The sequence below is a fragment of the Rhincodon typus genome, chromosome 35, assembly GCF_021869965.1.
Source record: "Rhincodon typus isolate 14 chromosome 35, sRhiTyp1.1, whole genome shotgun sequence".
NCBI lineage: Eukaryota > Metazoa > Chordata > Chondrichthyes > Orectolobiformes > Rhincodontidae > Rhincodon > Rhincodon typus.
In genome coordinates, this window is record NC_063366.1 from 16683029 (window position 1) to 16708661 (window position 25633).

Consider the following 25633-nt stretch of genomic DNA (forward strand, 5'->3'; position numbering starts at 1 on the left):
ATCTGCAGTTCCTACTATCTCTAACTCATATACTATGATGTCCAGCTGGCAGACCTTATTACAATTTCTAAATCCCTCCTCCTCTGAGTCCGAGGAGAGCCTCCTGGGGCATTTTAGAGCCGGGACAGGTTCCTCTGACTCGGCATTCGATATGGGCGTAATGCATGGGAATTTGCCTCTTGCACAAGGAGCGACTCGGTAGAATTTCACTCTTCTTCCAGCAGAAAAGGCATCAAGGTGGCTACATTTGCCATGTCCATCTCTGATTCCGAGGACTTATCAGCACTCAATGGATAGGGTGACCCCACGCCTCTGGCAGCCTTTCTAACTGTTCCGAGGGGCAGGATGTTTTGCTCCTCCAGTTTTCAAATTTGCAGCTTTCATATAGGCCACATGCTTGCTCAGGACCACCTGTCTGAACTTTATACATCACTGGTCCTGACCTTGTGTTGACTGTGCCTCTTATCCGAGCAGGGCCATTTCCGTGATTTTAATGCCAAACTTCATCCCTGTGTGAAACTGTTTCTCTTGCCTGGCGGGGTCTTATGTCCATCACTTGGATTTCCTGATGCCATTTCAACCTCCCCCCACCCCCCCCAAGTCTGGGATGATCAGACGTAACCTGGTGTAGAGTCTTCTACCCATTAGTAACTCTGCCGGTGCTATTCCCATAGTTGCATGTTGGGTGTACCGATAATCAAATAAGAACCGGGAGGTTTGGTATCTAGTGAGGCTGTTGGCTGTTCCTTCAATCCAGCCTTCAAAGTTTTGACTGCTGTTTCTGACTGGCCTTTGGAATACAGGGTGGTATGGAGCTGTCCATATGTCAAATCCCATTTGACTTTAGGGAATACCCAAATTCTCTGCTGGTAAATGATAGCCCATGTCTGACTAACACTTCTAGGACTACGTGTTAAAAAAGGTGCACACAGTTTTTCTATCTTTGTCCCCGTGTTTGACAAATGGACCCTCTGAATGTCCAACCACTTTGAGTGAACATTGATCCCATGAAAGCATCTGCAAAGCTGAGGTGCAACTGAGTCGAAGGTTTAATCAGCCATTCCTATGGATATGGGGAAAGCTGTTAACGGTAATTTTTGTCCTTGTTGACACTCTGGGTACTGCCCCACTAAGGTGTCTATGTCTGCATTCAGGCCTGTCCAACAGACATAACTGCTTGCTAACATCTTCATTTGGAGACTCCTGGATGACCCTGGCGGGGTTCAGCCAGTATTTGGCAGCAACTTTTGCTCAAGACAATCACTCTTGCCGTTACTAACAATAGGCCGTCCTCTACTATGAGCTGGTCTCTATGGGTCCAAAAAGTTTTCGATTCTAGTTGTGATGGCCCTTTGGATTTCCCTATCACCGACAGTTGTTTCAGTTTTGAAAGGATTGGCTGTTTCTGTGTCCAAATTCTGACACTGTCAGCTGTGACTGGAAGCACATCCCAGAAAATTTAGTATCATTTAGTATCTTCCACTGGGGGTACCACTGGGTGGTGCATGTGGTAATGGGAGGTGGGTCGTTGCACTTGCATTCACTACTCAGCCTCCCTGCCAGTGCTCTAATTCGTAATTATATCTAACTTGTACTTAGTATTAAAGCCTACTGAGGAAGGGTCACAGGACCCGAAACGTTAAGTCTGTTTTTTCCTTCACAGATGCTGCCAGATCTGCTGAGCTTTTCCAGCAACTTTGTTTTTGTTCCTGATTTACAGCATCTGCAGTTCTTTCAGTCTTTATTAGAGTCCACTGCCTTGTCCTCTTGCGACAGACCAAGGAGGGGTCTGTGGTGTGTGATTATCACAAATATTCATCTATAAAAGGTAGTGGTGGAACTTCCTGACTCTAAACATGAGTGCCAATCTGTCTTTCTCTAACTGGTATTTACACTTTGTAGTAGCCAAAGGAGGGATCATAGGTGCCAAATACCTTACAAAATGATAACCGTTTCTTTACTGAAAGCTTTAGCTTAACTATGCAACCATTTCCAAGGCTGGCTCTCTTTTAGGACTTGGTACAAAGGTACCAGGAATGGAGGGTGGGTTATGTATGAAATTGCATGAAGAATGTACCAGTCCAAGAAATGACCTAAGCTCCTTGTCAGACATGGGTGCTCAGGCACCTTTGATCACCCTCACTTTATCTTCCAATGTGTGTAACTTGGTCTAGTCAACTCTCTAGCCCACGTAGATCACTTAGGGGGGCCTGGAACACACATTTTTCCCTTTTAAGGCGTATACTCACCTTCGAAAAATGCCTTTAGGACTATATCCAAGTTCTCTAGGTGGTCCTCATTAATTTTCTCTATTATTAGAATGTCCTCTAGATAAGTGGTGAACTGAGGTTGGCCTTGCAAAATGTTCTCCATCGTCCACTGAAGAATTGAACAGGCTGATGATATCCCAAATGGCAGTCTAATATATTAGTACAAGCCCTTATGGGTATTAATTGTAGAATTTTGGAAGGCAATGGGTACTATTAATTGCACCATGACAGATGGTGGAATTTGAATTCAATAAAAATCTGGAATTAAGAGTCAAATAATGACCATGAAACCATTGCCGATTGTAAGAAAAACCCATCTGGTACACAAAAGTCCTTGAGAGAAGGAAACTGCCATCCTTATCTGGTCTACATGTGACTCCAGACACAGAGCAATGTGGTTGACCCTTAACTGCCCTCTGGACAATGAGGGATGGGCAATAAATACTGACCTAGCCAGTTTTGGCCTCATCCTGTGAATGAATAAAAAAAAATATGTCTGGGAATCCTTGTCTAAACACAATTGGAAGTAAGCATGGCTCACGTTCAGCTTCATGAAGGACAGACCCCCCTCTACCAGCTTTGTGAATAAATCCTCTATTCAAGGGATTGGATATTTATCCAGCTACAAGAGAAAGTTACCATTTATTTAAAATCCCCACAAAAGCTGAACTGACTCTTTGGGCTTCACAATCAGAACATCTGGTGCTGCCCATTTCGCAAATTGCACTGCTTTGATAGTTCCTTCACATCCCATCCTTCTGATTTCTGCTACTACTTTTGCCCAGAAGACAAATGGCGTTGGGCAGGCCTTGCAGGATTGCGGAATTGTTTCCTGGTCAACATGCAAAGTGGCACTGGCTTCTCTGATAGACTTTCCTGGAAGACTTCCAGGTATTTAATTAGGACTTCACTTAGGCAACCAATTTCTCATTGAAAAACATTGAGCCAATCTCGGTGAATCTCTCGCAACTAATTTCAGCCCATAAGCTTGGGCCTGAGCCTTTTACTACAAAAAACTAGTAACCGAACCAGCTGCTTTTCATAAGAGACAAGAACCAAAGTTGCATCCTTAATCTGTAAGGGATCCCGGGTATAGGTTCTCAGACTGGCCGAGGTCTTACACAAACTTATGGGCTGGAGTCCATAGTGAATTTTGTTAAATACTGGTTCTGCCACCACTGATATAACCATATCGATCTCCATTAGAACAGGATGACCATTTAACAAGACACTTAGTTTGATTGGTTCTGACTTTGATGTTGCTAAGCAATTTAACTGTTTCAAACCAGATAAAGATGGGCTTTCTAGGGTGTGAACTCTCCCGGATACTGGCCTTTGAGTTATCTTACTCCATTTAGGTCTAGTCGTCTCGAGTCTGCATACCGATAGGGACTACAGTGGCTTACCAGCCAGGATCCTGAAGAAAATTTTAACCCTTTGGCTGAGGCTTGGCTTTGTTTGGGGTTTTGCTGTAGGCTGACCTTGAGTCCCTCTGATCAGGATATGTCCTGAGTGAGTCTATGCAACTGCCTGCACTCAAGTGGTGTCCTCCAAGCTCAGTCAGACTGGTAAGGGTGTCCACTTCCATCAGAATTCCCTGCAACTCATATGTTCCACTTGCCACATTTTCCAATAATAAAGCCAATGTTTGAAATTCAGTGGGCTTCAGCGAGTGGTTGATTTTGCACAATTATATCATTTAATCCCTCATTCCAAACAAACAGTCTCTCAGCATCTCATTAAGGGTAAACCAAAGTCACAGACTTCTACCAGTTGTCTTAACTGTCAAAAATCCTGATATGTATTCTCCTGGTTCTCAGAATTAGAGGAGGCGTGAGGTCATAATATTCCGTAACTATGTCCATCAATTCTTGAAAGGTTTTAGTATCTGGTGCCTCAGGGAAAGTTAGACTCCTAATAATGGAAAAAGCTGTAGCTCCACTGGCTGTCAGGAAAATTACGCGTTGTTTCTCATCTGCCACAATATCATTTGCCAGGAAAAAAAAACGCATATTTTCCACATACTAGGTCCAGTCTTCGATGGCGGGATTAAATAAATGAAGCTTCTCAAGCTTCCTAAAAATATGTGTATCCCAACTCAACGACAAATGTTGCAAGATAGTTTTATTGAGGATCATGCTTTACTCTCGTCGCCACTGAAATAACTCCACAAATGCTGGTATCCCGTCACCAAGTCACCCTTTACTTACACACAAGCAGTCCGTGACTCTAGTACTGCCTCTTCAGAGTTAGCCAATGGAGAGTCAGTATCTCTGACACTCTCCTTTTTATCTGTCAGTCAGGGTGCCCTGATTGAGGCTGTTAATCTGGTCCAATCAGGGAACTCATATTGTATGAGATCCAGCTGGCTGATGTTGTTATAAATCACTACACTGGAAATTGTTGAAAATTTGACTGAAAAGGGTTGGAAAGAAGGGTATTTCATTTGGAACACATGAGCAGGAAAAGACCACTCAGCTCCTCCAGCCTATTCTGCTACTCAGTGAGATCACCACTGATCTGTACCTTAACTAACATGGCCCTGTATCCCTTCATAACCTTGGCTGGAAAAATATCTACTGATCTCAGGTTTTAAATTATTAATTGCACTTGGTTAGAAATCACACGATGCCAGGCTATAGTTCAACAGGAGGCTTTGAAAGCTTGTGTTTTCAAATAAACTTGTTAGACTATAGCCTGGTGTTGTGTCATTTCTGACCTTGTTCACCCCAGTCCAACACTGGCACCTCCACATCATAACTGAACTTGGGTCTTGGGCTTATATGTGTGACACAGTTGCAGATCAATGGCCTTTTGCAAGAATAAATGTTTCCTAACTTGCCTTCTGAATGGCCTGGATTTAGTTTTGGAAGTAAACAAAAGTAAAGCTATCACAGTCCTGCTGTCTTATTAGAAATAGATGACTGGTGGTGGTTTAATCTGCAGGTCACCATGTCTCAGGCGAGTCAAAATGTTGAGAAGGACAGTTCTTTGTGGTAACCTTAGATGGTGCAGGAATTAAACTTGCATTTCTACAAAAAGCGTTAAAACCTCAATTAAATCATCAGCAGAATTGCACTCCAGCACAATCTGTAACCTAATGGCCCGGCATATCTCCCAATCAGCCATTACCATCAAGCCAGGGGATCAACTCTGGTTCAATGAAGAGTGCAGGAGAGCATGCCAGGAGCAGCACCAGGCATATCGGAAGACAAGAAATCAACGTGCTGAAGCCACCAAACAGGACTACTTGCACGCCAAACAGCAAAAGCAGCAAGTGATAGACAGAGCTAAGCGATCCCACAACCAATGGATCAGATCTAAGCTCTGCAGTCCTGACACATTCAGTCATAAATGGTGGTGGACAATTAGACAACTCACTGGAGGAGGAGGAGGCTCTGCAAATATCCCCATCCTCAATGATAGAAAAGCCCAGCACATCCGTGCAAAAGATTAGGCTGAAGCATTCGCAGCAATCTTCAGCCAGAAGTGCCAAGTGGATGATCCATCTCACCTTCTCCAGTGGTCCCCAGCATTACAGATACCAGTCTTCAGCCAATTCGATTCACTCCATGTGACATCAAGAAATGGTTGGAGACACCGGATGCTGCAAAGGCTACAGGCCCTGACAACATTCTGGCAATAGTACTGAAGACTTGTGCTCCAGAACTTGCCACTTACCTAGCGAAGCTGTTCCAGTGCAATTACAACACTAATATCTACCCGACAATATGGAAAATTTCCCAAATATGTCCTGCGCACAAAAAGCAGGACAAATCCAACCCGGCCAATTACCGCCCTATCAGTCTACTCTTAATCATCAGTAAAGTGATATAAGGTGCCATCAACATTGCTATCAAGCAGCCCCTACTCAGCAATAACCTGCTCAGTGACGCTCACTTTGGGTTCCGCCAGGGCCACTCAGCTCCTGACCTCATTACAGCCTTGGTTCAAACATGGACAAAAGAGCTGAATTCCAGAGGTGAGGTGAGAGTGACAGCCCTTGATATCAAGGCTGCACTCAGCTGAGTATGGCATCAAAGGAACCCTAGCAAAACTGTAATCAATGGGTATCAGGAGGCAAACTTTCCAGTGGTTGGAGTCGGAAGATGGTCGTGGTTGTGGGAGGTCAATCATCTCCAGGACATCTCTGCAGGAGTTCCTCAGGGTAGTGTCCTAGGCCCAACCATCTTCAGCTGCTTCATCAAATGACCTTCCCTCCATCATAAGGTCAGAAGTGGGGATGTTCGCCAATGATTGTATAATGTTCAGCACCATTCGTGACTCCTCAGATACTGAAGCAGTCCATGTTCACATGCAACAAGATCTGGACAATATCCAGGCTTGGGCTGACAAGTGGCAAGTAACATTCACGCCACACAAATGCCAGGCTATGACCATCACCAATAAGAGACAATCTAACCACCTTCCCTTGACATTCAATGGTGTTACCATCACGGAGTCCCCCAGTGTCAACATCCCGGGGGTTACCATTGACCAGAAACTCAAATGGACTCACCACATTAACACAGTAGCTACAAGAGCAGGCCAGAAGCTAGGAATACTGCGGCGAGTAACTCCTGACTCCTCAAAGCCTGACCGCCATCTACAAGGCACAAGTCAAGAGTATGATGGAATACTCTCCACTTGCTTGGATGAGTGCAGCCCCAAAAACATTCAAGAAGCTTGACACCATCCAGGACAAAGCAGCCCACTTGATTGGCACCACATCCACAAGCATTCACTCCCTCCACCACTGACGCTCAGTAGCAGCAGTGTATACTATCTACAAGATGCACTGCAGAAATTCACCAAAGATCCTTAGACAGCACCTTCCAACCCCACAACCATTTCCATCTAGAAGGACAAGGGCATCAGACATATGGGAACACCACCACCTCCAAGTCACTCACCATCCTGACTTGGAAATATATTGCTGTTCCTTCACTGTCACTGGGTCAAAATCCTGGAATTCCCTCCCTAATCGCATTGTGGGTCAGTCCACAGCAGGAGGACTGCAGTGGTTCAAGAAGGCAGATCACCACCACCTTCTCAAGGGCAACGAGGGATGGGCAAGAAATGCTGGCCAGCCAGCGATGCCCACATCCCACAAATGAATAGAAAAAAACCCCTAAATCTCCAAATCCCATATTCCATATGTTTTCCATTAAAATCAAAATCAAATTCATGGCAGCCCAAGTAACATCCTGGCATATCTATCCATCAATCCTTCTAAGCCCGATATATCCATTCTAAACAGACTGTACCCATCAGAGGGGTTATGCTGGTGTGGGGCAGGGAAGACAAGGCATCAGAGGATGGGGGATACTTGAGAAGATCACAGGTACAGTACTGAATATGGAATTACAGGAACCATTGCTCAGTACCACTGCTATTTTCTGTTGCAGGGAAATGATCTGAGCCAGAAGCAAAGGGCAAAGTGATCAAACTAGCAGGAACAGTGGAGTTGTCAGAGGGGGCTCACATGCTGCACCAGAGTATTGTGTCCAGTTCTGGGTGCCACACCATGGGAAAGATATGAATGTATTGAAGAGAGTGCAGAAAAAAATTACAAGTATGGATCGGGGGTGTGGAACTTCTGAGGAGAGACTGAGAAAACTGGATCTGGTCTAGGAGATAAGGCGGCTTAGAGGAGATCCATTAGCATTTTCAAAATCATGAAGGGTTGGATGGAATTGATAGTGAGAAACTATTCCTGAAAGGATTAACAGCCAGTGGGCACAGATTGAAAGTGATTTTAAAAGAAACATATAACACCACAAATGTTTAGGTTGTGGAATGCACTGCCTGGAAATGTGGTGGAGGCATGTTCAATTGTGGTATCCAAGAGGGCATTAGATGGTTAATTAAACAGAAGCAAAGCGCACAGTTAAAGGGAGAAGTCGGCGAATGGCACTAAGTCATGATGCTCATTTAGAAAGGTAGTGTAGATATGTTGTACCAAGTGGCCTCCTTCTGCATTGTAACAATTCTGTCATTCTGGCATGCCACAAGGAGATGGATAAAATGTGTAACTGGTAGGACAATAGGAGGTGAAATTTGATGCAGATGTGACTGATAGCAAGAGTTAGAATTCGTGTTCAAGCATCCAAGGCTGAAGTTGGATGAAAAGAAGTGTGTTCATGATAAATATGCTCAATCAATCAGTTGATCAATCAGTTTTAACAGGGATATAACCTTAGAATACAAGTCAATGGAGGTTAGTGATTGATCTGTACACCGTTCTTCTTTGTATCCAATAGTAGTTCCCAAAAAGCAAAAGAGATCTTCTAGAGATAGTAGGAACTGCAGATGCTGGAGAATCCGAGACAACAAGGTGCAGGGCTGGATGAACACAGCAGGCCAAGCAGCATTATAGGAGCAGAGAGGCTGATGTTTCGGGCCTAGACCCTTCATCAGAAAAGGGGGAGGGGAAGGGGGTTCTGAAATAAATAGGGAGAGAGTGGGAGGCGGATAGAAGAGGGATAGAGGAGAGGATAGGTGGAGAGGAAACAAACAGGTCAAAGAGGCAGGGATGGAGCCAGTAAAGGTGAGTGTAGGTAGGGAGTTAGGAAGGGGATAGGTCAGTCCAGGGAGGACGGACAGGTCAAGGGGGCGGGATGAGGTTGGTCGGTAGGAGATGGAGGTGCGGCTTGAGGTGGGAGGAGGGGATAGGTGGGAGGAAGAACAGGTTAGGGAGGCAGGGACGAGCTGGACTGGTTTTGGGATGCGGTAGGGGGAGGGGAGATTTTGAAACTTGTGAAATCCACATTGATACCATTGGGCTGCAGGGTTCCCAAGCGGAATATGAGATGCTGTTCCTGCAACCTTCGGGTGGCATCGTTGTGGCACTGCAGGAGGCCCAGGATGGACATGTCATCTGAGGAATGGGAGGGGGAGCTGAAATGGTTCGCGACTGGGAGGTGCAGTTGTTTATTGCAAACCAAGCGTAGGTGTTCTGCAAAGCGGTCCCCGAGCCTCCGCTTGGTTTCCCCGATGTAGAGGAAGCCACACCGGGTACAGCGGATGCAGTATACCACATTGGCAGATGTGCAGGTGAACATCTGCTTGATGTGGAAAGTCTTCTTGGGGCCTGGGATGGGGGTGAGGGAGGAGGTATGGGGGCAGGTGTAGCACTTCCTGCGGTTGCAGGCAAAGTGCCGGGTGTGGTGGAGCTGGAGGGGAGTGTGGAGCGGACAAGGGAGTCACGGAGAGAGTTGTCCCTCCGGAAAGCAGATAAGGGTGGGGAGGGAAAGATGTCTTTGGTGGTGGGGTCGGATTGCAGATGGCGGAAGTGTCGGAGGATGATGCGTTGGATCCGGAGGTTGGTGGGGTGGTACGTGAGGACGAGGGGGATTCTTTTTTGGTTCTTATTGCGTGGACGGGGTGTGAGGGATGAGGTGCGGGAGATGTGGGAGACCCGGTTGAGGGCGTTCTCGACCACCGAGGTGGGGGAGGTTACGGTCCTTGAAAAACGAGGACAACTGAGATGTATGGGAGTGAAATGCCTCATCCTGGGAGCAGATGCGGCGGAGGCGAAGGAATTGGGAATAGGGGATAGCATTTTTGCAGGAAGGTGGGTGGGAGGAGGAGTATTCTAGGTAGCTGTGGGAGTCGGTGGGCTTGAAATGAATATCGGATTCTAGGTGGTTGCCCGATATGGAGACAGAGAGGTCCAGGAAGGTGAGAGAAGTGTTAGAGATGGTCCAGGTAAACTTAAGGTTGGGGTGGAAGGTGTTAGTGAAGTGGATGAACTGTTCGAGCTCCTCGTGGGAGCACGAGGCGGCGCCGATACAGTCATCAATGTAACAGAGGAAGAGATGGGGTTTAGGGCCGGTGTAGGTACGGAAGAGGGATTGTTCCATGTAACCTACAAAGAGGCAGGCGTAGCTTGGGCCCATGCGGGTCCCCATGGCTACCCCCTTTGTCTGTAGGAAGTGGGAGGAATTGAAAGAGAAGTTGTTGAGTGTGAGGACGAGTTCGGCTAAGTGGATGAGGGTATCAGTGGAGGGGGACTGGTCGGGCTTGCGGAACAGGAAGAAGCGGAGGGCCTTAAGGCCATCTGCATGGGGAATGCAGGTGTAGAGGGACTGGACGTCCATGGTAAAGATGAGGTGTTGGGGACCGGGGAATTGGAAGTTCTGGAGGAGGTGGAGGGCATGGGTGGTGTCACGGACATAGGTAGGGAGTTCCTGGACCAAGGGGGAGAAAATGGAGTCTAGATAGTTGGAGATCAGTTCGGTGGGGCAGGAGCAGGCAGAGACAATGGGTCGACCAGGGCATTCAGGTTTGTGGATTTTGGGAAGGAGATAGAAGCGGGCAGTGCGAGGTTGGGGAACGATGAGGCTGGAGGCCGTGGATGGGAGGTCACCTGAGGTGATGAGGTTGTGGATGGTTTGGGAGATGATGGTTTGGTCTTCTAGTTCTGGAGACAGGACAATGAAGACATGCTCATAAGAAACCATAGGAGTGTGAGCTATGGAAACAAACAGAGAACTTTGTGGTGGGGTGGGCAAGTTAACTCTGAGCAGCTCAAAATGCAACAAAACATTTTCCACCTGTTAAGACATCGCAGGGCTAATATGTATAGTGGTCAACAATTCAATATCAGAAAATTTTATAAAATTGTATCAAGGTACAATTGTTCTTCTGAGCAGTTATCACTGCAGAAAAGAGACATTTGTGAGGAGATCCTCGGATGGAATCATCTGCTTAAGAGCAAGTTAACCTGGATATTACCTTAACTTAAATAGTAGGAGTCAAAATTGGATGTAGATCAATATAGGTAGGATATCAGGAAATGCACAAAGAGTGATCAATGAAATAAGCTTCCAGTGAAACCATAGAAAGAAAACTTCTTGATTCTGAAAAGATTTCACTTTGTTGTATTATTCATTCACGGGATATGGGAGTCACTGGCTAGGCCAGCATTTACTGCCCATTCCTAATTCCCCAGAGGGCAGATAAGAGTCAAACACATTACTGTGGGTCTGGAGACACATGTGGGACAGACCAAGTAAGGATGGCAGATTTCCTTCCCTAAAGAACATTAATGAATTCTCAATAAGCGACAGCAGTTTCATGGTCATCATTAGACCCCTAATTTTAAAATAAAGTTAAAATTTTGAATTAAAATTCCACCATCTTCAATTGGTCAGATTTGAACCCAGGTTCGCAAAACATCACTCTGGATTAATTAATAATTAATAATAATCCTGCATTATACCACAAGCACATTACCTTCAAGATTAACCTTGTTTAGACCCCGGTTGCAATAGCAGATTTGGGCACTACACTTTAGAAGGAAATACTGACTTTGAAAGGAGTATAACATAGGTTTATAAGAATGATACCTGACTTCAGAGGTTAAGTTATGAGGAGAGAATATACAAATTAGGCCTGTTTTCTCTAGAATTTAGAAGGTTAAGGGGTGATCTGATCAAAGTCTTCAAAATATTATCTACACTGTCTTTTCTTGTTAAAGATAAGCTGTTTCCACATGTTGGAGACTAGAATTTGGAGCACAATCTAAAAATTAGGACCAGACCATTTAGGAGAGATGTTAGGAAGCACTTATACATGCAAAGGTTGGTTGAGGTTTGGAACTGTCTTCCACAAATAGCAGTTGATGTTATGTCAGTTATTAATTTTAAATTTCAGATGGATAACTTTTGTTAAGTAAAACTGTGAAGGGATATGGGCCAAAGGCAGGTATATGGAACTAGGTTACAGATCAGCCATGATCTCATTGAATGGAGGAATGGGCTCGAGGGGCTGAATGGCCTATTACTGCTCCTCTGTGCAAGACAGTCCCTGGAATTCTCTTACGCATTTTATCATTAGGATTCAATTTAAGGATCTGATTAGAGCTCAATTTAAAGAGACAATATTCCCATCAGGATTCCTTACTTCACCCTTTCTGGTGGCCCTCATAATTCACCATCTCTTCAAAGATTTCTCAACTCTTCCATGCAGTGCACCTACAACAAGATGATAGATGAGGCTTTGATCGAGCTCAGGTTTTGAAGGTTCAGTATTTGGAACTCCACTTGTAGAATCCAAGAATTCCCTCCCTAACTATGGTGTGAGCTTCCTGCGCACCATGACTGCAGCAGTTCAAGAAGGTAGCTCACCAGCAAATTTTCCAGAGCATTTAGAGGCAGGCAATAAATGCTGACCCAGCCAGCAACCCCACGTGCCACACATGAAGACAAAATGAATTGAAGTAAGTACTGGTGTCTGAAACTTTAATTGGAGCAGCCATAGAGTGTGCGAGCAGGAGTCAGTCAAGGTAGCTGAGCTAGATTTGTGGTTAAACAACCATGCCACTTCTGGAGAGGGACAAGATTTCTGGTGGCACAGCGCCTGGAGGAGAGAGGACTGGTGCAGCTCTTGATGGAAGGGACCATCAAAAATCAAAAGAAAACAATCCTTCAACAAGCTAATGATATTCCCAACCAGTGAACTATGATGTAGCCTTAGTCCAGAACAAGTATAACAAAGTTTCCTTGGACCATCCGAGACATAACATCAGACTCAAAAGTATGTCTTGAGAGGACAGTGACAGCAGGTCTGTGATAACCTGCCCTATGATCAAGGTGGAGTATGCAACAGAGGTGGAGTTGTGGATTCAAACCCCTCTAGTGACTTGACCAGAGAATCCAGACTGTCTCTCTCCATTGTTATGAAGTTGTGTAGAGTAATCATGGATTGGAAGGCAGGAAGCTAGAATTTGCTTGTTATAAAAAAGGAGAACAGTGTGTGAACCCTTTAAGAGCCAAAGTGCTTTTCTAACTTCGAGATTTCTACAGAAAATAGGTCTGTAAGCAGCTGCAGATTACATATAGGTCTAAAATGGAAATGTATCAATTGGCGGTGTGATTAGAAACCTTAGACATGTTTAATGTTGTGGCAACGAGCTGGAATCAGCCAATTAATTGAAATCAAGCACTTAGTAATTGAAAGTAAAATGAATTTAAATCTGATGGTTTTGACAACCTTGACCAATGCTATTCTAAGAAAATCAATAGATCATTCAAGGTATATAAAGAGAGGGTTTTTGAAAATCGGTGTGAGAGAAAACCGCTGTGAAAGAAAACTGCCATCTGAGAAATGAGCATTGAGCTCTCTCAAGAAATTGCTCAGCTCTCCAAAAAGCACCATAAAAGGCACTACCATGGCACTTCTAGCTAAGAGTCCTCACAGAAGACATCACAGAGAAAACATGTCTGAGAACAGGATCAGCAGAAGAAAGGCTGGAGAGACAGGGGAGAAGGCAGACCATTCCGGAAGACACATTCTGTGTGAACTTTGAGAGACTAAGTTCTGATATTTTTTCTTACTACTTGGGTTATATAATTCGGACTTGAATTTATTGGAACAGCATAAACAGTAGAATTTAGTTCAGTTAGGGAATAGTTAGTAGTTGGGGGAAATTGTTCGGTTTGTTAGTAATTCTGTCAGTTTGTTCATGGTTAGGTTTAAATAAATAAATTGTTACTTGTTACTTATAATGTGAGTATCAGGGTTTTTTTTTCATATAACTCTTTTTAAACAGATTATGAGGGTGTTTCGGTTTTAATTATTAGAAGGGAACTTCTACTTCTGCTATAACAGATTGTGGCTGGTGTTTCAGTTTAATTATCAGAGGGGTTTGACCTTTCACTGCCCTGTCGTAACACGATGGAGTGCTGCACTATCCGAGGCATTAAGCTACCTTCCTCAGCTCTCATGTGGACCGAAAAGATCCCACTTCTACTGAAGACAAGGGGACTTTGCTGTGTTTGGACTAATAGTTAACCCTCAACCAACATCAGGCAAGTGCGTTATCTGGTGCTGTTTGGGATACCTGACTGTGAGTTAATTAGGCACACACTAGAACAGGTTCCAGCTTCCAAGCCAATTGGATTTTCACCTTGTAATTTCAAGAAACAGTTATGCACTGGATCCAGCAAGAATTATGGGTGTCAACAATGCCAAAGGCAGGAAAATGGGAATAGTTAGGTTTGGGAAACTTGGTCAGCATGGATGAGTTGGACCAAAAGGTCTGTTTCCATGCTGTATGGCTCTATCCTTGCCATAATACTGAAGACCACTGCACTAGAACCAATTTCATCTCATGTCAAGCCCAGATATTTCTTGTTCAACCAAATTGGCTTGACAATCCAATATGACCAACTACTATCCCATCAAACCACTCACAAATCATTTGCAAAGTTATGGGAAGTATCATCAACTCCACAATCAAAAGGCACTTACTCAGCAGTTATCTGCAGACAGATGTTCAGTTTGGGTTGTGCCAGGGCTGCTCAGTCCTGACCTCATTGCATCATTGCTCCAAACAAAAAACCGTGTACTCCCAGAGGTGACAAGAGGTGAGAGTGACTGTCCTTGACAACAAGGCTGCCAGAGATTAATCCTCACTATATCACTCAGATATAGCACAATTTGTTATATACCCACCCTCACTGTATCACACTCAATTACAACAGTCTGTTGTACACACTCCCACACAATGTCGTGATCACTCAATTGGAGGTCTTGCTTGTGCTTCAGTTGCTCTTTCATTGAACCTGTGAAATGGAACATGTTTTAAAATCACTCAAACACACAGTGAGCTCCAACAAATAGCAATGGCGAGATAGTAATTTTCTTAGTCTGTGGTGGAGGATAATTATTGACCAGGACACCAGGGAGAACTCTCCTGCTGTTTGAAATGGTGATAATAGGATTATATATTTCCAGTTGGGAGGCCAACCGGAATGGTTTTGTGTCCCATTGGAAATACAGCGACTCTTCACAGTGTGGCACTCCCTCCAGGCTGGTGCTGGGAGTTTTTGCCGAGATATATTGTGACACTTAGCAAGGCTTTGCACTGCTGAGGGTTTAAGTGACCCCTGCATGTGCTCTCACTCACATTGTTTATCAACAGGAGGCTTCTTCTGGGTTTGGAGAGAGATTGAATGAGTAATCGGCCTTTCCCACCCACCACAGATCTCAGCAAATATCCTGATATGACCAGCACCATTAAGGACTCATTCAATTTGCAAGAACTCTCTGGTAAAGTGCCAGTACCAAGCACTTGAGGTCAGCCTTGCCTCTATCCTTCTATTGCTGTCTGTTCTGTATCTGTGCCTGACAAAATTTCCACACACCTCTAAGTCAATATGGCCTCGTGTACCTGCCCAATTTTAAAATGCCCCAGACCAATAGTAACCATGCCTTCTACTGCCAAGGTCCACAGCTCTGGAATTCTCTCCTCAAAAAGAGAAGATTGAGGGGAAGCAGAGATTTTCCCACAATATTTGCACGGTTATGATAGAATGGATACAGAGAAAATGTCTACACTTGTGGCAAAAGGCAAAACTAAAGGCCAACAGTATAAGACATAAGGATTAGGAGCAGGACTAGGCCATTCAACAAGATCATGGCTGATCTGTCCAAGACCTCTGTTCCTCATCAGGTTTTGGTCATATACATCTACAACTTAGTAAAATCCCTTCAGCTCATTGCCTCTGCGCAGGTCAAAAACGACCACCTAACTAGCTTATGATAGTCTCTAACTACCTGACATTTCAAAAATCTAGCTACTTTTTCTTTAAATACTTACAGTGATCTAGTCTCCATAACTTTCTGAGGTAGAGAATTCCAGATGTTCACTGCCCTTTGGGAGAAGAATTTCCTTCATATCTTGGTTTTAAATGAGTTAGTCAGAAGTAAATTCTTTTCATATATGTGATGTGGATATTGCTGGGCCAGTGTTTGCTCCTTGAACTGGGTGGCTCGTTGGGGCCGTTAAGATCAACAACATTGCTGAGTGTCTGGATTTACATGGGGGCAAGACTGGGCAGAAGCAGCTAAGAGATTGAGTTTTACTCTGTATCTACAGCCATGATGGCCCTGTCATGGGAGTGTTTGATGGGTCCAGCGTAGTTGGAGCTTTATTTTATCTCTAACCCAGTGCTGTCCCTATCCTGGGATTGTTTGTTGGGGACAGTGTAGAGGGATCTTTTCTCTGTATCTAACCCCGTACTGTATCTGTCCTGGGAATGTATGATGTAGACAGTGTAGAAGGAAGCTTTAGTTTCAGTTTAAAGAAGTAGAGGAAGATTTACTCTGTAGCTAACCTAGTGCTGCACCTGCCTTGGGAGTGTTGGATCTTGACGGAAGGGAGTGAATTCCCCCTCTCTCTCAATTAAAACTTATATTGGCATAAAGCATATGTTAGTCATCTTGATGAACCTGAGGAAAGCCCAGGGAGACATTGCCAGCTCTAAGCCAGGTCTAGTGTTGGGCATTTCCTGTAACTATATATAATAAATAAAACAGAGTAGAATTTCTGTCCACTCTCATTTTGGTTCATTAGCAACACCTCACATGATATCGTAGATGAAGGAATGAGACAGATACTGAAAAGTCCCTGCAGTTGTGCAGAGATGCACAATCCCTCTGTCAGCTACCTAAGGGGGAATCATATCTCAGAATTACTAAAGGTGGGAACAGAGTTCCTGGGTTACCCAGCATTGACATACTCTTTCATATTCAACACAACAAAGAATTATGTAGCAAGTGTGTGATAAACAGGAACTATACCTTGTGAATACACAGGCATTACAGTGAATAAACAGGAGAAATAAGTAATAAACAAACAGGAACTACTCCCAGTGATTAAACAGGAATTACACATGTTAAATAAACTGGAACTACAGCCAGTGAGAAAAATAGAAACTGCACCCAGTGAAGAAATATAAACTACAGCTAGTGAGAAAACAGGAACTATACTCAGAAAAGAATCAGCAACTACACCCTCAATGAGTTAATAGGAACCACAGTAGATGAGTGACAGGAATTAAAGTGACTGAATAAACAGGAACTGCACCCAGTGAATAAACAGGAAAAAAAACAGAAACTACACCAGGTGAATAAACAGGATCTACTCACAGTGAATAAACAGGAATTACATCATTAGACAAAAAATATACTGGTGAATAAGTAGGAACTACAGTCAATGAATAAACAGGAACTGCAGCTGGTGAGTGAACAGGCATAAACAGGAACTACATTTCATGAATGATCAGAAACTCCAGCCTGTGAGAAAACAGGAAATACACTCAGCAAATTATCAGGAACTATACCCAGTAAAAACAATGGAACTCCAGCCAATGAATAAACAGAAAGTACATCCAATGAATAAATTGGAATTTACACCCATGTATTAACAGGAACTATACCCAGTAAAATAAGCAGGAGCTGTGGCTAGTGAACTAACAGAAACAACAACTGGCGAATAATCACAATCACACCTGGTCAATAAACAGGAACCACATCCTTTGAATACACAAGAAACAGTCAGCAAATAAACAGTGACTACACTCTGAGTTAACAGAAACTACACTCAATGAATAAACAGGAACAACAGCCATTGAATAAACAGTAACTACATCCAGTGATTTAACAGAAACTACACACATGGAATAAACTAAAACTGCACCCACTGAATTAACAGAAACTACATTCAGCGAATAAACAGGAGGTACAACAGTGAATAAACAGGAACTACAGCCAATGAATAAACTGACACTACACATATCGAATAACAAGAATTACACCCCATGAATTAACAGAAAATACACACAAATAAACTAAAACTATACTCACTGAACTAGCAGAAACTATATTCAACAAATAAACAAACTACAGGCAATGATTAAACAGGAATTCTACCCCGTGTATAAACAGAAACCACACTCAATGAGTAACAGGAACTACAGCCAGCAAATGAACAGGAACCACACTCAATGGAAAAAAAGTCCTGCACAGTGAATAAACAGCAATTACAGCCATCAAATAAACTAGAACTATACCTAGTAAATAAACAGGAAATAACCAGGTGAATGAACTGGAACTATAGCCAATGGAAAAAAACAGGAACTGCAAAGGGTGAATAATTAGGAACTCCACTGGTGAATAATGAGGAAGTGGACCCAGTGAATAAACAAGAACTACATCCATTGACAAAAAAAAAGGAACTGCACTTGGTGAATAAAACAATAAGCAGTGAGAAAACAGGCACTACATACTTGGTGAATTATTAGTAACGTACACAGTGATTAAACAGGAAGAGCATCCAATGAATAAACAGAAACTGCAGCCAGTGAGAAAACAGGAACTACAGCCAGTGAATATACAAAAACCAAAAACCATGCATGAACAATGATTACAGCAGATGAATAATCAGGGACTACACCTGGTGAACAAAGAGTTATTACTCATAGTTAATAAACAGGGGAAACATGGAGTGAATAAACAGGAACTACTCCTGGTGAATGCACAGGCATTACGTGAATAAACAGAAGAAACAGGGAATGAATAAACAGGAACTAAACCCAGTGCATCAACATGTGGTAAATAAACAGGAACCACAGCTAGTGAAAAAGAACAGGAACTCCACCCAGTGAATACTCAGGAATACATCCAGTGACTAAACTGGATCTACACCCTTTGATTATACAATTATTACTCAAAGTGAATAAACAAGTGAAAAAAAGCAGTGAACAAATCGGAAAACATGGAGTCATTAGACAAAAACTACACACAATGAATAATCTGGAATTTACGCCCAATGAATTAGCAGGAACTTCACCCAGTAAAATAAACAGGAGCTACAACCAGTGAATAAACAGAAACCACAACTGGTGAATCAACATGACCATACCTGGTGAATGGGCAGGAATTACACCCGGTGAACAAACAGGAGAAATACAGAATAAACAAACAGGAACTACTCCCAGTGAATAATCAGGAATAACATCCTGTGGGTTAACAGGGACTACATATAGCAAATAAGTAGCAATTACACAGTGAATGAACAGAAACTAAGCACTTAGAATAAACCAAGACTAAATCCATTGTATAAACATAAATTACAGTCAGTCAATGAATAAACGTCAACTACACATATTTAATTGAATAACAGGAAGTGTATCCATTGACTAAACTGCCCCCAGTAAAGAAACAGGAACTACAGCCATAGGGGAAAAAAAAACAAGAACTACAGCCAGTAAATAAACAGGAATTATGGCCACTGAAAATACAGGAACTACAACCTTTGAATAAACAAATGGTGACAACAGCAAGTGACAAAAACAGAAACAACAGCAAGTTTTGTTTTTAAATAACAGGAACTACACCCAGTGAAAAAAAGGGACTGTAACTGGTGAATAAATAGGACCTTCAGCCAGTGAATAAAACAGGGTCTATACTAAGGAACTGCAGCCAAGGAATGAACAGGAAATACATGTGGTGAATAAACAAAAGATATACCCAGTGAAAATGCAGAAACTACAGCTACTGAAAAAACATCTAGTGATAAAACAGAAAAAAAAACAGCTAGTTTAAAAGAAAAGCAGGACCTACAAGCAGTGAACAATCAGGAATGGCACCCAGCAAAAAAAAAAGGAGGGAATGCACCCGGTGAACGAACAGTGACAATACTGGAACTTCAGCCAGAGATTAAAACAGGATCTATCCTCAGTAAGTAATCAAGAACTGCAGTCAGGGAATGAACAGGAAGTATACCAGGTGAATAAACAGGAACTACAGCCAATGAAAATACAGCAATTATAGCCATTGAATAAACAGTTACAACAGCTAGTGACAAAACAGAAGCAACAGCTAGTTTTTTTTAAAAAAAGCAGGAGCTGGACCCAGTGAATAAACAAGAACTAGAGCTGGTGAATCGACAGGAACTGGAGCCAGTGACAATACTGGAACTTCAGCCAGTGAATAAAATGGGATCTATAGCCAGTAAGTAATCAGGGACTGCAGCAAGGGAATGATCAGTAAATACACCAGGTGAACGAACAGGAACGACAGCCAGTGATTTTTTTTTTAAAAGAGTGAACCGTACCCAGTGAATAAACAGGAACTACATCCAGTGAACAATCAGGAATGACACCCAGTAAAAAAAAAAACAACTGAACCTGGTGAATACACAGGAGCTTCAGCCAGTGAAAATATTGGGAAATCAGCCAGGGAATAAACAAAAACTAGACACATCAAATGAACAAAAGCTACACCCAGTCAGTTAACAGAAACAATATATATGGAATAAAATAGAACTGCAGCCACTGAATTAACACAATTTATAATCAGCGAATGAACGGGAAGTACACCTGTGAATAAAGAGAAACTACAGCCAATGATTAAACAGGAACTGCAACCAGTGAATAAACACGAACTACAACCATTGAAGAAACTGGAACTATGTGCAGCGAATAAAGAGGAACTGCATCAGGTGAATGAACTGGAATTACACAATGTGAATAAACAGGAACTAGACTCAATGTATCAGTAGGAATTACAGCTAGCGAACAAATAGGAATTCCAACAGATGATTAGATAGGATCTATAGCCAATATACAAAAATAAACTATAGCTAGTGAATGAACTGGAACTACACCCAATGAATAGACAAAATAAACAGGAACTACAGGCAGTGAATACATGGGAACAACAACCAGTGAAAATAGTGGAACTAGCCAGTGAATAAACACGAACTGCATTTGTTAATAAAATGAAAAACTACAGCCAATGAGAAAACAGGAACTACATTTAATAAATGATGAAGGACTATAGCTGGTGAATCAAGAGGAACTACAGGCAGTGAATAATGAGGAATTATGGCTAGGTGAATAAACAGACACTACAGCAAGTGGGAAATAAAAAGCGAGAAATACACTTGGTGAGTAAACAGAAACAACAGCTAGTTAATAAACAGGAACTAGACCCAGTGAATAAGCAGGAACTACAGCAAGTGAAAATAGAGGAACTTCAGCAAGTGAATAAAATAGGATTTATACTCGGTAAATAACCAGGAGCTGCAGCCAGGGAATGATCAGTAAATACACCAGGTAAATGAATAGTAACTGGACCCAGTGAATAAATAGGAACTACAGCCATGGCAAAAACAGGAATAAACAAAGTACAGCTAGTGAATAGAAGGGAGTTACAACCAGTGAATAAACAGGAAGTAGAGCAAGCATATAAACTGGAACCACTGCCAGTGGGGAAAAAAATGTACAGAAATAGACGCAGCGAATAAACAGAAAGTACAGCCAGTGAGAAAACAGGATCCATACTCAGTAAATATTCAGGAACTCCACCCAGTGAATGAACAGGAACTACACCAGGTGAATGAGCAGGAAGTAGACCCGATGAACAAACAGGAACTACACTAGTGAGAAAATAGTAAATAAACCCGGTCAATAAAGAGGAACTACAGGCAGTTAAAATGCTATAACCACAGTCACTTAATAAACAGGAATACACCAGGCGAATAAACAGGAAAAACAATAAGTGAATAAAGGGGATCGACACCAGGTGAGTAAGCAGGAACTATAGCCAGTGAAAATACTGGAACCATGGCCAAGGGAATAGACAGGAACTACAGCCAATGAATAAACAGGGACTATACTTGCTAAATAAAACAGAAGTCACAGTCAGTTTAAATACTGGAATTACAGGCAGTGAATAAACAGGAATATAGCCAAGTAAATTTGCTGGAACTAGGCTTGATAAGTTTACAGTGAAAGAACAGCAAGTATACTCTGTAAATAATCAGGAACTACAGCCAGTGAGATGATTTATGGTAAATAATTAGGAACTTCATTTCGAGAATGAACAAAAACTATACCACGTGAATAAACAGGAACTACAGACAGTGAAAATAGTGGAACTGTAGCCAGTGAATAAACAGGAAGTTCAGTCAATGAAAATCAGCAACTACCAGCTGGTAGATAAACAGGAACAATGACTGGGTAAATAATCAGGAAGTTTACTCAGTGATTTAACAGGAATTTAAGTGAATAAACAGGTACTAGACCTGATAATTTTCCAGGAACTACAGCCAGTGATTAAACAGGAATATGGCTAGGTGAATGAACTAGAACTAAACCTGGAAAAGAAAGAGGAAATACAGCTATAGTGATTGCAACAAGGTCAGCCAGGTCGACCTCATAGAATACGAGTTCCCTGGGATTGTTAGTCTGGTCCAATTGGGAGCCCTGGCTAACAGATATAAACAGGAGTGTCAGAGGATCTGTTTGCTCTGAGAGAGTTGGATCAGTGTTGAGGACTCTGCACGTAGAAGGGTGACTTGGTGATAGGATAGTGGCTTCTGTGAAGTTATTTCAGTGACAATGATAGAAAAGCACAGTCCTAAAGAATAGTCATCTTTGGATTGGAGTAAGTATTTCTGGAATCATGCTGTTATTTGGGGAGCTTGACGTGTTTGATCCTGCCATCAAAGACCGGGCCCAGTTCGTGAAGATAATGTGTTATTTTTTTCTGAACAAGTGACATCGGAGCAGATGAAAAGCAATGAGTAATTTTCCTTACAGTTTGTTGGACCTGCAGCATTTTTGGTTATTAGGAGCTCTCCCTGAAACTAAAAACTTTCAAGAGTTGATGATTTAGTTAAGGAATGTTATAACACCATGCCTTCTTTAGTTCTGAGACGCTAATCGGTTTTACTCAGCAGTTTGAGAATCAGGAGAATCCATATCAGGATTTTTGAATAGGTTAAGAGGACTGGCAAAGGCATGTGACTTTGGTTTAAACCTAAATGAAGTGCTGAGAGACCATTTGGTATGTGAGATTAGTGATGTACCCATACAAAAGTGCCTACTAGCTGAAGCCCAATCGGACTTCAAACAGGCACTACAACTGATTTTGTCATGGGAAAATGCAACAAGTGGACCTTATGAATTGTATTCCAATGGAAGGGTCCCAATCTGAAACATCGACTTTCTTGCTCCTCTGATGTGCCTGACCTGCTGTGTTCCTCCAGCTCCACACTGTATCGGTTAAAATTTTTTTTCAGGATCCAGGCTGGGAAACCGTTATAATTTTTGCCGGTATGCGGTCTCAAGCCAGCAAAAGAGTCCCTCTTCATCCTAAATGGAGCAATAGAACTCATAGGCTGGTATCCAGGACAGTGCACACCCTGGAAAGTCTACCCGCAAGTGGTTTGGAATAGTTAAATTGCTTAGCAACATCCAAATCAGAACCAATCAAAATAAACATCTGGTTAAATGGTCACCTGGTTCTAGAGTCATAGAGTCATACAGGTGGACAGCATGCAAACAGACCCACATCCATGCTGATCGGATATTTTAATTTAACCTAATCCCATTCTCCAACATTTGGTCCATATCCCTCTAAATCTTCCTATTCATATACTCATCAGAAGCCTTTTAAATATTGTAGTTTACCAGCCTCCACCACCTTTTCTGGCAGTTCATTCCAAACACACACCACGCTCTACATGAAAAAGTTGCCCTTTAGGCCCCTTTTACATCTTTCTCCTCTCACCTTAAATCTATGCCCTCTAGTTTTTGGACTCCCCTACCCCAGGGAAAAGACCTTGATTATTCAGCCTATCCATGCACGTCATGATTTTATATACTTTATATAAAGTCACCCCTCAGCCTCCAATGCTCCGGGGAAAAAAGCCCCAGCCTATTCAGCATCTCTCAAACCCTTCAACCCTGGGAACTTCCTTTAAAATCTTTTCAGAACCCTTTCAAGTTCCACAACATCTTTCCTATAGCAGAGAGACAAGAATTGCACACAGTATTCCAAGTGTCCTAACCAATGTTCTGTACAGCTGCAACATTACCTCCCAGCTCCTATACTAAATGCACTGACCAATAAAGGCAACTGTACCAAACGCTTTCTTCACTACCTGCAACTCTGCTTTCAAGGAACTATGAATCTGCACCCCAAGGTCTTTTTATTCAGCAACAAGAGGTTCCCAGGATCTTACCATTAAATCTTGCCCTGATTTGTCCTATCAAAATTCAGTACCCCACATTTATCTAAATTAAACTCCATCTGCCACGCCTCAGTCCATTTGCCCATCTGATCAAGGTCCCCTTGTAGTGAGGTAACCTTCTTCGCTCTCCACTACACCACCAATTTTGATGTCATCTGCAAACCTACTAATCATACCTCCTATATTCACATCCAAATCATTTATATAAATGATAAAAAAAACAGTGTATCCTGTACCAATCCTTGCAGCACATCATGGATCAGAGGCATCCAGTCTGAAAAGCAACCCTCTGTCTCCTACCCTTGAGCCAGCCACTTTTAATGTGTGGCCATTTCAACGATCACAGAACCAGCATTTTAAAAAGTTTGCTCTGGATTCCAACCCTGAAGTTTGTGCAAGACTTTGGCTAGTCTGAGAACCTGTACTGTGAACCTTTACAGATTAAGGGTACAACTTCATTCCAATCTCTTATGAGAAGCAGTTGGTGGCGATGGGGGTAACCAAAAGGCTGTTTTTTGGACCCAGAGAGACCAGATCACTGAATTGGATGGCATATTATTATGGGGAGCAAGAGTGACTGTCCCAAGCAAAGCTCGCTGCCAGATATTGGTTGAACTTCACCAGGGTGTCCGGGGGTTTCCAAATGGAAGATGTTGGTGAGAAGTTATGTCTGGTGGCCAGGATTAGATGTAGACGTGGCTGCATTGGTGCAGCAGTGACCAGAGTGCCAACAAGGACAAAAATTACTGGCAGCAGCACCTCTACATTTGTGGGAATGGCTGGGTAAGCCCTGGACTCGGTTGCATGACAACTAGTCAGGTCCTTTCATTGTGGACACCCACTCAGAGGCTGGACGTGCATAGAGTTCATTCATCAAACATGGGGACGAGGATAGAAAAACTGCTCGCATCTTTTGCAAAACACGGACTCTCAGAAGTGTTGGTTACCAGCAGGGAAATTGAATATTTCTTAAAGTTAAATGGTATTCAACACACAAGGACAGCTCCAAACCATCCACCATTCAATGGTTTGGTAGAAAGAGCAGTCCAAACTTTGAAGGCAGGCTTAAAGGAACAGCCTACAGCTTTGCTAGATACCAAACTGTCTTGATTTCTATTTGATTATAGGACCATCCCTCATGGAACTACAGGGACAACTTGAGCAGAGTTGCTAACGTGGAGAAGACTCTGTACCATCTGATCTTCCCGAACCAGAGGTGAAATGGCATCAGGAACACCAATGCTAGACACAAGACTCCACTAAGCGAGAAAGAAAGATTACTTCAGAGGACAAAGTTTGGTGTTGAAACCATGGGAATGGCCCTGACTGGCTAAGAGGCATGGTCAATGCAAGGTCACATCCAGTGATGTATAATGTTCGGGAGGCGTGATGGTCCTGAACAAGTACATGGGCCATATGAAATCTACAAACTGTCAAACGGTGTGGGTGCAAAAAGTGCTCGGCTCCTTGACAGCCTATCCAACTGTTCTGGAACCCGTGGGTTCTCCCTCTCCGTCAAGTGTTAAAG